Raw genomic sequence first — 15629 nt, 5'->3', positions numbered from 1 at the left:
GTTATTACTGTGTTATCATAATATTTCTGCAGATAATTCTACATAGTACCACAATTTGTTTGTAGTTCTGGTGCTGAGCTTAGAGCTTGATATATACCAATGGCTCAAAAATATCGAACTGGAACTTAACCAGGGCTGAGTAGTAGACTTTGTTATGGTGGAAACTCTGGGCTGGGATCAAGGCAAGTATTTTTTCTAAGAATGTGGAGATACTGATTCATCATTAGTCTCTAGGATGTCTGTGAGTCTACTTTTGTCTTCGATACCATAACAGATCAGTCTTCCTTCCTTTGCTGCTGTTTAATTATAAAGAGGCAGGAAAAATTCCTCCTGATTAGTCTGTTATGCTCAGATATTTTAGGCTCTATTTCAGCACACCCCATTATATCAACAGGTATAGCTTGTAGAGAGGCTGTCTGGCCCAATACACAGGGAAGATGGTGTATTTACTGCACGACTTACTTCCACCTTTAATATGCTAATGTGCTTTGGGAATCCCTGAGAGAGGGGAATAAATATTTCTTCAATTCTAAGCAGCACTTTCCTTCTTGTTCCATCACCTCTGAAACTACGATGCCTCTTAAGGTCAATGGTGTCTTACGGTGGCTGTGGGTCAGGCATGTGACTGGTCATAGATGTTCCTATTGTCATATTAATTGAGTTAGATGCATTCTGAGCACAACATATCATGATGCTTATTGCTATTTAAAATGTCTTCATAATGATCACACCATAATTTGGCATTGACATGAAAAATTACTATATACACTTGTTTTAGCTTTTTTGCCACTATGACCAAAAGACTTGACAAAAACAATTAGAGGAGGAAAAATTTATTTGGTACCCTCAGTTTCAGAAATCTCAGTCCACAGATAGCTGTCTCCATTGCTCTGGGCCCAAGGTGAGGCAGAACATCATGGTGGAAGAGTGTGTGGTAGAGGAAAGCAGCTCAGGACAGAGCCACAAGGAAGGAAGGAGAGAGAGAGAGAGAGAGAGAGAGAGAGAGAGAGAGAGAGAGAGAGAGAGAGATTAAGCTCTAGTTACCAGTAACAAAACAAAAACCCCAAAGGTACACCCCCAGTGACCCCCCCCTCCTCCAGCCACACCCTACCTGCCTATGGTTACCACAGTTAATCCATTCAACTGGATAAACGCACTAATTAGGTTAAGGCTCTCATAACCCAATCATTTCATCTCCAAACTTTCTTGCATTGTCTCACATATAAGTTTTGGGAGGAAACTTAATCTATAAAGCAAAACAACAGTGAACATCATGGAAACAGAGCAGAGGGGTAGATGTGTGTTGTTACAGCAGCAAAAACTCATCATTGAAGGGATAGCTACATATCTCACTCTGTTTAGGCTGCTATAACAAAATGCCATAAACTGAGCACTTAAAAACAACAGAAATGCATTTCTTACAACTTGAGGGATGGGAGAATCCAAGGTCAAGGTCCTGAAAGGTTTGGTGACTGGCAATGGGTACAGGTTTTCTGGTTCATACATGGTGACTTCTGATTGTGTCCTCACTTGGTGGAAAGGGTGAGGGATTTCAGGGTGAAGACTAGTAGGGGCATCAATTTCATTCATGAGTGCAGAGTCTAATCACCTTCCAAAGACCCCCAACTCCTAAAACCATCACCTTGAAGGTTAGAATTTCAATATATGAATTTCAGGGGGACACAAACACTCAGATCACAGCACTGCAATTCCATATATTTTTGCACAACAATAGCGAAGTGCTTGGGAGAACTTTAAAAAGGAAGATACCCAGTAGATGAAACTGTATTTTGTTATTGAAGTAGCTGCAAAAGGATTGCCTACCACATGCCAAGGGGGCAATGAAACTAAAGTCAGGAAAATTGCCAAATCCCCAGGAAAGCATTGTGTCCTAGTTTAACTGCCACTGTTTATCTTTCTTGTTGGTATATAACTGATAGCTTTGAAGATTTGATAAAATATGTCAGTGTGAGGCTTTTTTAATATTTTGACCACAGGCTCTTATTTCCCCAGGAACATCTCCTAGAACTAGTGTTTTGAAGACTATGCTAATACTTAGCACTTATGATTAGCCAGCCACTATTTAGCTTTTTCACCTATTTTAGATAAGTGAATTCTCACAATATCTCACAAGGTAGGTGTTATTGTATCCCCATGTTGCAAAGGAGGAAACTGAGATATGAGGAAATTAAGTAAATTGCTTGCACTCACACAGCTAGTGTAGAAGATCTAGGATTCAAAGCCAGAGAGGTGGCTGGCTCCAGAGTGTGGCTCTTCCATGCTAAGGTACCCACTTTGGGAAATGTGGGTCTAGCCACAGATTAGGGCAGGGGCACAATGCAAATCTGACTCACGGTTAAAAAAATGATTAAGTGCCACAACACTCACTGTTTCATGAAATATTCAGCAGAAATTCCCAGGGGAAAATAAAGATTTCCCTGTTCTTTGTTTATGTTGTATACCTTATGTTGTGTACACCTGAGTGATTTTTGCTCCCTCCAGTTATGAAGATAAGAAAGGACTTCCCTTCCAGTGGAATCTGAAGCCTTGTAAATTTAACCTGAATAAAAATACCAGAAACAAGCTAGATCAATGTCAGCCCAACTTGGGCACTATCAGAATGCTCCAAAAGACTCCATTACCTTACAGGTTGCTGCTGAAAGGGAAGCTGTTGCTTTTATTTCTCACAAAGTTGGGGAGGGGTCCTTATAGAAATGAGATCACTTTGTACCCTTCTTCCCATTTTTGGACTTACTGCTCTTTGTGAGATAAATTTCAGGGAACCAGATGGACTTGCTGAGAGAGGTAACAATCTTCTATTAGCTCAGCCCCTGGGGAAGAAGCAGGTGACAGAAGGACTTAGGCAGGAAAATGAACCTGGGAACAAAAGGTGGTGTCATTGCTTGGAGCCACAGTGCTTCAAGTCCCATGGCTCAATTTCTCCAGGCAGGTGACCCATGAGGATGATTCTGCCTACTTTATATCCTTATGAGGTTTTGAACTCTGCAAAAGGGTTTCTCCATATGCCAGGTGCGTTTTGATATTTGTTTGGACTTCCTGAGAGATTTCTGGTCCTATAAAAACTGCAAGTAGTACAACTAGCACCTTACAGTAATTCAAGGAAACTATACTCTTTTTCAGACAAAATGCTGTCAGTTGCTATTTACCTGTGCCAATTGGGTAAGAAAGGAAAATGACTCATAGTCCAGTCCAGTGGGACCAGTGAAGGTCTTGATTACACTCTGGTTCCAGGTCGTCTTGTGGAGAAAATGCTTTGACATTTGTAGGTTCTAGGAGGACTATAATGATTACACATAAAGCAGGATTTAATTTGGGAATTGACTTTTAAGAGAGAGAACACACAGGTGTTAGACTAGTTGTAGACAGGGTCTTTTTTGTTCTTCACCCAAGATAAAGATATGGCTTCCAGTTTGCTATGTAAATTGTAACACCAAAGAAAGCAGATGGCGATGACTATCTTTACAGCAACTGACTAAATAGCAGCTATTGAAATTAAAAAAAGAAAGGGGGGCATGAAATGACAATTCTCAGGGCTAAGATAAAAGTAGGTAACATACAGAAAGTTCCAATGTGTTAAAATAAGTCACCCTTGTATTCAATAGCCACTCTATACATTCATTATGGTATAAATGGACTAGCAATAAAGTTTTGACAGGGTTCCTTATGCTAAGTTTATAAATCAAGTTTCTGGGCTTAAGCATTCTTTTTTCTGGGAAAAAAGACAGTACTTGATAAGAAAGTGCTAGAAAGAGTCCAGCTGTTAGCTATTATCATGTTTCTTTTGAACATATTGTACAAGGCATGCGTACGTACAGAGAGAGTATCTGAGAAGATTAAAAACCATGGTTACGTTGGTGCACACCTATCTCAGGGGAACTGCACCGACTTCTTTCTCAAAATGCATGCACACTTCCTGCGGCTTCTCTGCTTAATCTGGCAGGCTACATTTGGAATCTGTAGGGCCTCAATCTCTTTCAGCAGTGTTGGAGGATAGAAACCATTAAGGCAGAATAGATGCTAGGGGCAAGACAGCTAATAATCTACTCATATGTCAGTCAAGACTGTGTGTGACTTTGAAACATCCTCTTGCGCAAATATTTTGCTGGAGGTAGGATGACATGTAGGTAACTGCTGTTTTAAAGGCATGTTAATTGTCCTTAATAAAATATAATCTGAAGTCTTCCATCCATATGGAAATCATCTGAGTTTAGGAAAAACATCTTGGAATACCAGCAAGGTGGGGAAAATGTTAATTATACAGAAACATTTCTTAATTCTCATTTCACTTAAAAAATCTCTGTAATAAGCAAACATTATCATTTCAAGGGGTTTTTAATTGGATGGAGGCAAACAGGACAGAGACCCTGGAGAGATGGCCTCTCACTGGATAGAGTTTTCTGAGGTAACAGGACACTGTTTTCCCCTCCTTCTCTAGCAAAAAGCCAAGAGGCACAAATTCCTACTTAGGTCACAGGAAAGTGAAGGATTTGTTCAGCTGTGTGACTCACCACCTCAGTCATTCACTGGAGACTGAGCGAATGACTGAGAGACAGTTGACTCTCCTTCACACACGGGAGGTGATGAGCGCTGGGCAGGAGCCCCATGTGGGGCTGTTCCTTGGGATGCTAGTGTACAGGCTGCTCAGCAGTCCCGGGGTCGCAGTCCTTTCACACTGCCTTCTGACGCTGAGACCCCAGAGCTCAGGTAGGTGAGGACAGGCTGCCATTTGTGGGGAATACTTGACTGATTTCAAAACAAGCACCAATTAAAACAGTGGTTCATTGTATGTACACATCCTAAACTGTTCTTATGACAAGGGACGAGAGAAGCAGGTGACTTTCAGAGCACACCGTGTCACACGTGTCTTTCTCTAGGGCAAGGCAGGTGCCAATTTATAGTTGTTTATTTTCTAACAGACTGGTTGATGATTGTGACTGGGTGAGCTCTCAAAGCAATCCTAGTGACCTTACCTAGATATTTTTCAGGGTTCTTTTGATTGATTTAGAATTAGAGAAATAAAGAAATGACAAATTGCATCTTAAAAAAAAGGTCATCCTCCTCATTCCTTTCCCCTCACCATCCAGAAAAACAGCCATTTCACATCACATCCTTGGACTTCTCTTCCTTGGTCTTTGATGTATTTTTTTTTTTTTTTTTTACAACATAGTCTTCCTAGGTTTTATTTCACATTCCTCCCAGGGTGTGTGTATGTGAAGACTACTGCAGGTAGGTGATCAATCACAGGCAATCACTTAACCTCGGAACCTCAGTTTTCTCAATTATTAATGTGGATAATAACATTTCTGCTTTATAGAATTATTGTGAGGATTAAGCAAATTAATATATGTAAAATTCTTTTTAAGAATACTCAGTGTATACTATGGTGTGTTTTGTTATTACCATTATACCAAAGTTTCCTGAGTCTTTTCCACATATCCCTGGCAGCCTAGGGGAGGGTGGATCAGGCTCTGAAGTTTAGGAAACATCACAAACTTTTAGGACCTTATAATCAAATACATTTTAAAAATGGCTTATAATGAAACAACATGGATTACTGTGCTAAGTGTGTAATCAGGATCAAATGTTGGTTTCAGGTGCTGGAGTCATAGAAAGAAGTCAAGCGGGTTTGTGTACCTTGGGGAGAAAGCTAAACCTGAGGTAGATGGAGATAGGTGGAAAAAAAGGGAGGAGGGCGATTCAGATGAGAACAGCATGCTAGAAAAGAGAGGCCAGAGTGTGACGTGGCCTTGGGACAGTGAGGAGACAGCTGGCCCTGAGGAAGGAAATGAGATTGCAGAGTGGAGCCACGCTGTGGGAGTTCTAGAAAGTCTCTCCACCTGGAGGATTTTTTCTCCTGAAGGAACTGAAAGAGGGAATACTGAAAACTACTGAGTGAGAGAAAGAATAATAATTGGGGGTTAAGGCCTGAGGCCATGGAGACTGACTGACTGACAAACTAACTAACTAACAACTAACTAAGAGACTGTTGCTCTGGCTTTCCTAGTGTAAGGGGATGGGAGCCACGCTGGGGCATAGCAGAGGGAGGAAGAGGAAAGAGAAAGATTTAAGTGGCATTTCAAAAGAAAAAACAGAAAAATTGGAAAGCTCTGTCTGCTGACTATTTGGATAAAAGAGTTCGAGGGCAAATCAAAGGTTACTACAAATGTTCAGTTCCATGGTTGTGAGAATGAGAGACATTGTGGAAAGACAGGAAGAGAGGGAGGAGGAAAGCAAATGAAGAGTTGGGTGTCATATTGATTGAGTCTGTGGTGATAGTGTGATCTCCGATAATGATAGTCATCTTTAGTGTTTTCTGTGTGTTTTACACATCTGAGCTCATTTCATTCTCATGGAAACTGATTGCAATAGGTGGTATTGTAATTCCCATTTTGCAAAGGATGAGAAGCTCAACATGACTCCTAAACTGGGGTTTAAACTCAAGCCAAGGATGTTCTGTCTCACGTCCTTTGCATGTGCCGTTCCCCCATACCATGATTCATTCATTCAACAAACACTTCTTGAATGTTCTACTATGTGCTGGGCACTGTTCTAGGTGGTTGGGATATATTAGTAAAAGGTGGACAAAGAATCTTGACCTTGCTGTGCTTACATGTCCAGTACATCTGTATCTCTTACTCCCCTACTCAAATGTCACCTCCTCAGAGAAGCCTTCTGTGACCACCTGATAAAAAAGGGCAATCCTTCCACAGTACCCTAGTATTCCTATTCCTTTACCCTGGTCTATTTTACTTAATAACACCTATCGCCATCTGCCACCTCATGTGACTTTTTCTTCATTTATGACCTGTCTCCCAGGTCATAAACTCACCATAGCCAGGGCTTTTCCTGTGTGAGTTCTGTTACAGTTCTGGAATGGCGCTTTGCAAATACAAGTTGCTTCCAGATAATCACTGAATGAATTAGTGAATGTGCTGAATAAGCAATTTTATTCTGGAAATGTGTGTCTTCAATTCTAAGAAGACTCCTTGCATTGTTTCTTTGGTAATTTCCCTTTTGACATTTTTGTTCTATTTTCTTTTTATTTTAACCCCTATTAAGGTATCATATTTTGAAACTTCTCCATGATTGTTGACTATTTCTCTCTTTTAACTGATTTTTTCTTTGTGTTTTAATTTCTCTATTTTCTAACTCTGATGTGACATTTTAAAATTCTGCTAAAATATTTGTAGTTTATTAGAGTCATGTTATGTTTTCCTGCTGTTCTTATTATATTGGTATGATCACCAATAAGCAAGACTGAATAGGGTAAAACTGACATCGACTTTGTTCTTTTCCTATTAATTACCATTTCTGGATGCAGTCTTAGCTAGGTTTCTATTGAAGTTACTCTTCAATAGAAAAAAACAAAAAACAAAACAAAACAAAACAAAATCTTTGGTCACTCTTGGTGAAAACAACAGCCTCTTTTTAGTGACATTGAAAGTTCCCCAGGTCCCCGTTCCTCCTCCCTTCTGTCCTCACCTCCTTTTGGACACCTTAGCTGGGAGAGAGGCATGCTTGACTTCTCTGCTTCTCGTCTCGCCTTCCACATGTTCTCCTCTTCCATGCTTTCTCTTACATTTCCAGAGCAAGGCTCAGGAGGAGAGGGGTTAATGAAAAAGGGCCTTTTGTGGTTTATGCAGTTTGTAATCTGATGATTTCCTCTGAGGTGGCAGGTGCACAACTGCCAGCCCTTTCCCCCGAGGGGTGTTTGGGAAGGTTGCCCACTGAGGATCTCTGGCTGTGACTCCCTTTGTGTGGGTGGGGCTACACCTCAGGGGCCACCCCCATCCCACTCTCAGCACCTGGACCTCTGGCAACCCACCCTTGGATCACATTTCCCCACCAGGCAGTAATCTTAGGTGGGATCAAACACGACTCCAGGTTGGCTCTCTCCCACTCTCCAGAAGGAGACATTCGTGACCAACATTGGGCAGAAGTGTACGTTGTTCCCAACGTACCTGCCTCTCTTCTTTCTGCCACGATCTTTCCCCATTGTGTTTCCCCAAGTGGGAATTAGATAATAGCTGTTGTTTTACAAAGTCCAGGAGGCATGGGTTTTGCTCTCCAAATGCTTCTCACGCAACTTGAGGTGATGGAAAGTGCATCCTTCCCTCTCTTCATGTCAGACAGGTTATTTAATATCTCAATTTTATCTGCCAAAACAATGTTAATAGGGTGAGGAATGGGGAAAAAGGTTCACTCATCCATTGCTGGTGGGACTGCAAATTGGTGCAACCACTATGGAAAGCAGTAAGGAGATTCCTCAGAAAACTTGGACTGGAACCACCATTTGACCCAGTTATCCCACTCCTCAGTTTATACTCAAAGGACTTAAAATCAGCATACTACAGAGATGCAGCCACATCAATGTTTATAGCAACTCAATTCACAATAGCTAAACTATGGAACCAATCTAGATGCCCTTTAACAGTTGAATGGATAAAGAAATTGTGGTGTATGTACACAGTTTTTAAAGAGGAATGAAATTATAGCATTTTCTGGTAAATGGATGGAATTGGAGAATATCATGCTAAGTGAAATAGCCAATCCCAAAGAACCAAAGGCCAAATGTTTCCTCTGATATGCAGATGCTAATTCAGGTTTGTAGGGGGGTAAATAGGGAAGAATAGAGGTACTTTGGATTAGACAGAGGGAAGTAAAGGGAGGGGGAAGTGACATGGGGGTAGGAAGGATAATAGAATGGATCTGACATTATTACCCTATGTACATATATGATTACAGGACCGGCGTAACTCTACGTCATGTTCAACTACAAGAATGAGAAGTTATACTCCATCCATGTATGATGTACCAAAATGCATTCTACTGTCATGTATAACTTACTAAACAAATAAAAAATAAAATAAATGTTAACAGGAAAACTTACCTCCTACATCTTAGAGTTGTTCGTGTGCTAGGTGGTTTCTTGGTAACTAGAAGTAGCAGGATCACTCCTGTCTAAGACTGGGGCCTAACTTTCCCAGAATTCCCTTTATATGTGGATCCCGGTTGGATTTTGTGAATCAGATTTTGAGTTTGTGACTTGTGCAACCCTTAGAAGGCAGAAATGAAGGGTGACCATTCTTGGGGTAATGGTTGCTGAGGGCCTCACCAGATGCAGGAGCTATAGAAAAGGCTGTGTGGTTACATCAGGATTCTCAGACTTCACCCACGAGCTTGAGTTTCTCCTCCTACCCTCCAGGTTTCCGGCCGACATCATCAGGAACTTTTTTCTGCAGTCCTCTATTGTCACCTTCTCGACTTTCACTCCCCTAGCTTTTCTCACATCCCATTTCTTTTCTGTATGAAGCCCCCATGCTTCCATTTTCCTGATTGAACCATTCTGACATGGCATATATAGTCTTGAGACATGTAGCAAGTACTCCATAAATGTTAACCAGTAGCAACAATAATCAGAAAAGGCACTGTTGAAAATAAATTTGAGGCTAATAGATAATAATGTTAAATTTTGTGCAGTGGTACAAAAAGGGACAATTCTGAATTCTCACTTTACACTAACACTCAGGCTATCTCTAGAGTTGCAGAGTTTAACTTTCAAGTTGAGTTGAACACACGCTTTAAGATATGTATAATTCAGTGACTCGGGAGGCTGAGGCAGGAGGATCGCAAGTTCAAAACCAACCCCAGCAATTTAGTGAGGCCCTAAGCAACTTAACGAGACCCTGTCTCAAAATTAAAACAAAAAAAAATCAAAATGTGCAGGGGATGTGGCTCAGTGGTTAAACCCCCCTGGGTTCAATCCCTGGTACCAACAACAAAAAAAGTACAATTATTTATTGCGCTGGTTGTTATTAGGCCTAAATGGTCGTAGCCCCATTCTTATTTTTCCTCTTAGTTTACCAATTTCCCTTGGTTGACAGTTTCCCTTCATATTGCATATTGTGTGTGTGTGTGTGTGTGTGTGTGTGTGTGTGTTATCCGTACAGGTAAAAAGACAAAAACCTTGGACTAGCTCCTCCGGTACGGTTCCTGTTTTCCTTGCTCTCCTCCAGGGTTGGGACTCTTCTGCTCTTCTTTATCCCCAGTTCCCATCCTTCCTTTGCTGTGGAAGTTTTAAGCAAAATGTCCTGGGCCCACGGATGGAGCTTTCTTAGTTGTTCGAATAGCACCAACACCAGCAGCATCTCTGGAAGCACAAGGCTGTGAACCATCAGATTTAGGAGCCCTGCCTCCAGGTAAGCCCAGGAAAGGAAAGTCAACATTCAGGTCTGAAGTTTTGTCTCTAGGAGTTTTTAATCAGAACAGGGGTTAGAAAGGTTTAGGGTAAGGAATTCTGTCTAGGATTCTGGTGGCACTAAGAATCAGTTCTTTGTTAAGGCAGAACCTGGAAAGGTCAAGGCAATGTTTAATCCAGGACTGACATGTATCATGTATCATGTACCCTCCTTCATGCCTAAAGATTTGGGGATCAAACCTCTAACAGTTGCTTTGAGACTAATTCCCAATAGGAACAAATTTGTTTTTAATTTTTAAATTTTTTATATTTTTTATTTTTTTTTATTGTAAACAAATGGGATACATGTTGTTTCTCTGTTTGTACATGGCGTAAAGGCATACCATTTGTGTAATCATAAATTTACATAGGGTAATGTTGTTTGATTCATTCTGTTATTTTTCCCCTTCCCCCCACCCCTCCCACCCCTCCCACCCCTCTTTTCCCTCTATACAGTCCTTCCTTCCTCCATTCTTGCCCCCCTCCCTAACCCTAACTCTAACCCTAACACTAACCACTCCCATCCCCCATTATGTGTCATCATCCACTTATTAGCGATATCATTCGTCCTTTGGTTTTTTGAGATTGGCTTATCTCACTTAGCATGATATTTTGCAATTTCATCCATTTGCCTGCAAATGCCATAATTTTATCATTCTTTATGGCTGAGTAATATTCCATTGTATATATATACCACATTTTCTTTATCCATTCATCAATTGAAGGACATCTAGGTTGGTTCCACAATCTGGCTATGGTGAACTGAGCAGCTATGAACATTGATGTGGCTGTATCTCTGTAATATGCTGATTTTAAGTCCTTTGGGTATAGGCCAAGGAGTGGGATAGCTGGGTCAAATGGTGTTTCCATTCCAAGTTTTCTAAGGAATCTCCACACTGCTTTCCAGAGTAGCTGCACTAATTTGCAGTCCCACCAGCAATGTATGACTGTACCTTTCTCCCCACATCCTCGCCAACACCTGTTGTTGCTTATATTCTTGATAATCGCCATTCTAATTAGGGTGAGATGGAATCTTAGGGTGGTTTTGATTTGCATTTCTCTTATTACTAGAGATGTTGAACATTTTTCCATATGTTTGTTGATTGCTTGTAGATCTTCTGTGAAGTGTCTATTCATTTCCTTAGCCCATTTGTCGATTGGATTATTTGCATTCTTGGTGTAGAGTTTTTTGAGTTCTTTATAGATTCTGGAGATTAGTGCTCTATCTGAAGTATGATTGGCAAAGATTTTCTCCCACTCTGTAGGCTCTTTCTTCGCATTGCTAATAGTTTCCTTTGCTGAGAGAAAGCTTTTTAGTTTGAATCTATCCCAGTTATTAATTCTTGCTTTTATTTCTTGTGCTATGGGAGTCCTATTGAGGAAGTCTGGTCCTAAGCCGACATGTTGAAGCTCTGGACCTACTTTTTCTTCTATAAGATGCAAGGTCTCTGGTCTGATTCCGAGATCCTTAATCCATTTTGAGTTTAGTTTCGTGCATGCAAATCTATGGCTTCAAATATGTTCTGCATTAAGAAAACTGACTGCTAGCTGGGCACACCTACAATCCCAGTGATTTGGGACTTGCTAAGCCTCAGCAACTTAGCAAGACCCCTGTCTCAAAATAGAAAATAAAAAAAGCCTGGAGATGTAGCTCAGTGGTAAAGTGCCCAAGGATTCAATTCACAGAACAAAAAAAGAAAAGAAAAGAAAAGAAAGTTGGCTTCTTAGTAGGAACCTGCTATCAATGATGCACCATCCATATCTTAATTCAAAGAAAGATATGTTACATTTTGCCACTTCTGGAAGAATTCTCTGCTGTCAGCGCTGGTAGAAGGTTATCCACTTCAGAGGCCGAGGTCCTGATCTTGCTAAGGAGGACTTTTTGGCCCAAGGCAGGACAACTTCTGAAGGCATTTTAGCTTGAACTCCTTCTGGGGCTGGCTGAGGCTGTTGTCAGGTCTGCCTTATAATTTTGACTTCTCCTTCTATCCAGTTTTGCTCCTGTGCCTTCCTCTCTACTGGTGTCAATCCCAAGTACCCTCACTTGTGAACATTCAGAACATTAAACTTCACCTCGGAGTTTACTTCTCACAAAATTCAATCTATAGCAGACTCTGCTGTCCACATCACCAATATTTGTTGACCTCTCTATTTTACAGTTGTCTTTTCTGTCATTCTCTCTGACCTCACTTCTGTATACCTGTTTTACTAATTGACTGTCCTTTTATGGAGTTTAAAGAGGAAACAGAGACGAATGGATGTGTCTGACCCAGAATTGTATTGGTCAGAGTTAAATTGCAAAGAATAGAATTTATTCTAGCTATTCAAACAGAAAGGATATTTTCAGGGTATTCAGTAGTGACTTCTAACACGTGACTTTGCAGCTCCTCCCAACAGAATGTGGTAGAAATAAGGGTGTGTCATTTCTAAGCCAAATCCTCAAGAAGCCTTGCATACTTTGCTCTTAGGATCCCTTCTTGCTACGAGAACAATCCAGGCTAGCTGTTGGAACATGAGAACTGATGTGGAACATTGATGAGTTGTCCTTGCTGAGATCAACTGAGACCAGTCAGCCTCTTAGCTAACCATCAGCTGACTATAAATACTCGAGCAAGTTTAGTGAGATCAGCCAAACTCAAGCTGGATCAGCAGAACTGACTAGCAGGCCCACAGATTCAAGAGCAATTATAAATGATTATTATTTTAAGCCACTGCATTTGGGGGCTTAATGTTTGTTATACAGCATTATCGTGACAATAGATAAGTGGTACAACTGCCTTAAAGAATCATTAGGAGGGCTGAAGAAGTAGACTTTAGGGCCAGAACACAGAACACACTCATAGTCAGGAACTTAGAGAAGCAGGAAGCTGCCTTCTAATCAGAAAACCATTGCTACAAGCCTGACTTCACCTCTGCCATGATCATGAAGTTGCTGATAGAGCTGCCCATTCCAGAACTCTGCTGCTGCTGCCGCCACCACCACAATTTACACCACCACAGTAGATGCCTACGTTCTGCTTTTCTCTATAACTCAGTTTATGCAAGTGCTTCTGCTCAGCAGAATGTAAATTATACCTGGACTTCTACTGCACACAAGTCTGAGGTCAAAGGATATTCAGCTTTATAGCTTCTGCAGTAGGAAAAGGGAGTTGGAGTAGATATGGACTAAGTCAGTCTCAGTGTTTGCCATGACTCTGATGAACTAAAATAAACTCAAATCCTAAAATGTATTCCATAGATGGTCCTCAATGATACTGAAACTATGTCTTTAAATTTATATGTGCAATATTTTATAATTGGGCATATCCATTCTGTCAAACATCATTAATTTAATTAATAGAAGCTGAGAGACTGAGGATGAACAACATAATACTAGGATTTTATGAACACATTGCTCCAGCAAAATACATGTAAAAATCTCTCAGGGTAACCAATAATTAAAAGCACAAAGGAGAAAAAACTGACTTTATGTTCTGAAAAATTCTTGATTCCTTCTTGATACTTGATAAGGCATTACTAGAAGGTTCAGTGATTTCAGAAAGAATAAAAATAGCAATCTGGTCTGGACCTGCAGACCAGATTATTTAGTGTATGTACATTAACTATGTGTGTATGTACATTAACTATGTGACAAGAAAATATTTCAAAATTTATTCTAGTATAAGGATAGAGACTGACAGGTCACTGGGGAGAGGTTGCAGTTGCATAGCATCCTCTGCTCTGGTCTTAAAACACGGCATCTGTTTTTATGTGGTCAGAGAACAAATGCTTCCAAATCAGCAGTTAGCAATTCTAGAAAAATCTGTGTCACTGTAGGTGCTTTGTAAAAGAATGGTGATTTAAGACTATGAATAATCAGTGAAGAAAGGGAAAAGCAATTCTTAGAAAGCAGAATCATGGACAACGGAGGCTTTAAAAAGACAGGAATTTTGTGCCCCCAATTTTGTTCCCTGTGTTGTATTCAACTGAGGCCCAACATTATTATTATGGTATGTGAGGCTTGCAGTGGTTTATGCCTTACTAAGAATTATTTACTCAGCCATGTCCTTGTATGGTGAGAAATCCCTCAGACTCACTAAAAGAAAAAAATGAAGTCCTGTTGTCAAGAGAATCTGGAGTCCCTCCAAAGCCCTCGGAAAGGTGTCCCCCACTCATTCAAATGCCAGAGACACTTCCGGGTCAACAAAGACATCCTACAACTAAAAATCTGGAAGGCAAATTTCACTTGGCTCCTGTGTGAGTCTTAATCACAGACCCTGCTTATTTAATTCTTACTGATATTAATGTGAAATGTCAGCAATTCTGCGTCTGAGACAATGCATTGATTTAATTGTCATTTTTTTAAAGCTGTGCAATTAGAAATTCATTCACATAAGGAAAAGTCACTTTAGACCTATGGCAAAAGGCAAAAGAAAGTGGTTGTCAGACTGACCGCTTTTTTGGCAAAAGGTGAAGTCCAAGATTTACCAATGAAAGTTACAGAACTCAAGAACTGGCAGCCTGGAAACTGGAATTTCAGTTTCCTTTTATGGTATTTTAGAGAAAATTACATATTTGCAAACATAAGGCAGTTGTTATCACTCTGTTGATAAAATAGTAGTTTCTAAAAAGCTTTACTCTGACTTTTGAAGCAATGGGGGGTGGAGAAGTGTACATGTGGGTGTGGGGAGAAAAGGCAGCACAATATCACGGTTTACCTTTTTGGGAACTGATCTGGAGCAAATGTTAGTTGAATCCTCCCAAGGAAGGTCTGCCCTGGATTCAGCTACCCAGGGTAGAACAAAGAGAAAATGAAAGGCCCTAGATCAGGTGTTTTCTAGGATGAAATTTAGAAGCATCTCCTTTATCTCGCCTGCTCTCAGGTCCCTTTTTGGATCCAATTTTTTGGCACTAGATTTAAAAACATCTCTAGAATATCCAGGTGATCCCATGGAGCCCCTGCCTTGCTTCCTCATTTCTTTTCATCTCCTGTGTTCTTTGTGTCTCCCCACTCCTTCCCCTCTCAGGCTGAAATTGTCTTTGAAGGCGGGATGATGTCTTACTCATCTTTATATCACATTTATTCAAGACTTGTCATGTGTACTGATCATATTTAATTTTTCTGTTGTTAAATAAAAATAAATATAGTTAGAGGCAAATACCAATTCTCCAATGTTTCAGCTGCTACCAAGGAGATGACAGGAGATTGTTAGGTTCATAAAAAGATGGACTTCCTACTTTGAATAGAATGAGTAGAATGTGAGTGCATTTATATTTCAAGTGCAAATAAAAGTTGCTTTAAAGGATTTTGTTGTTTTTGTCTTTGAAAGAAGCAACATCCTTGTTTGTGATGTACGCAGATTAAGATTACTCTAGACAGGACCATTGGAAG

The sequence above is a fragment of the Sciurus carolinensis genome, chromosome 4 (genome assembly GCF_902686445.1).
Source record: "Sciurus carolinensis chromosome 4, mSciCar1.2, whole genome shotgun sequence".
Classification (NCBI taxonomy): domain Eukaryota; kingdom Metazoa; phylum Chordata; class Mammalia; order Rodentia; family Sciuridae; genus Sciurus; species Sciurus carolinensis.
Note: the sequence above shows the minus strand (reverse complement) of the source record.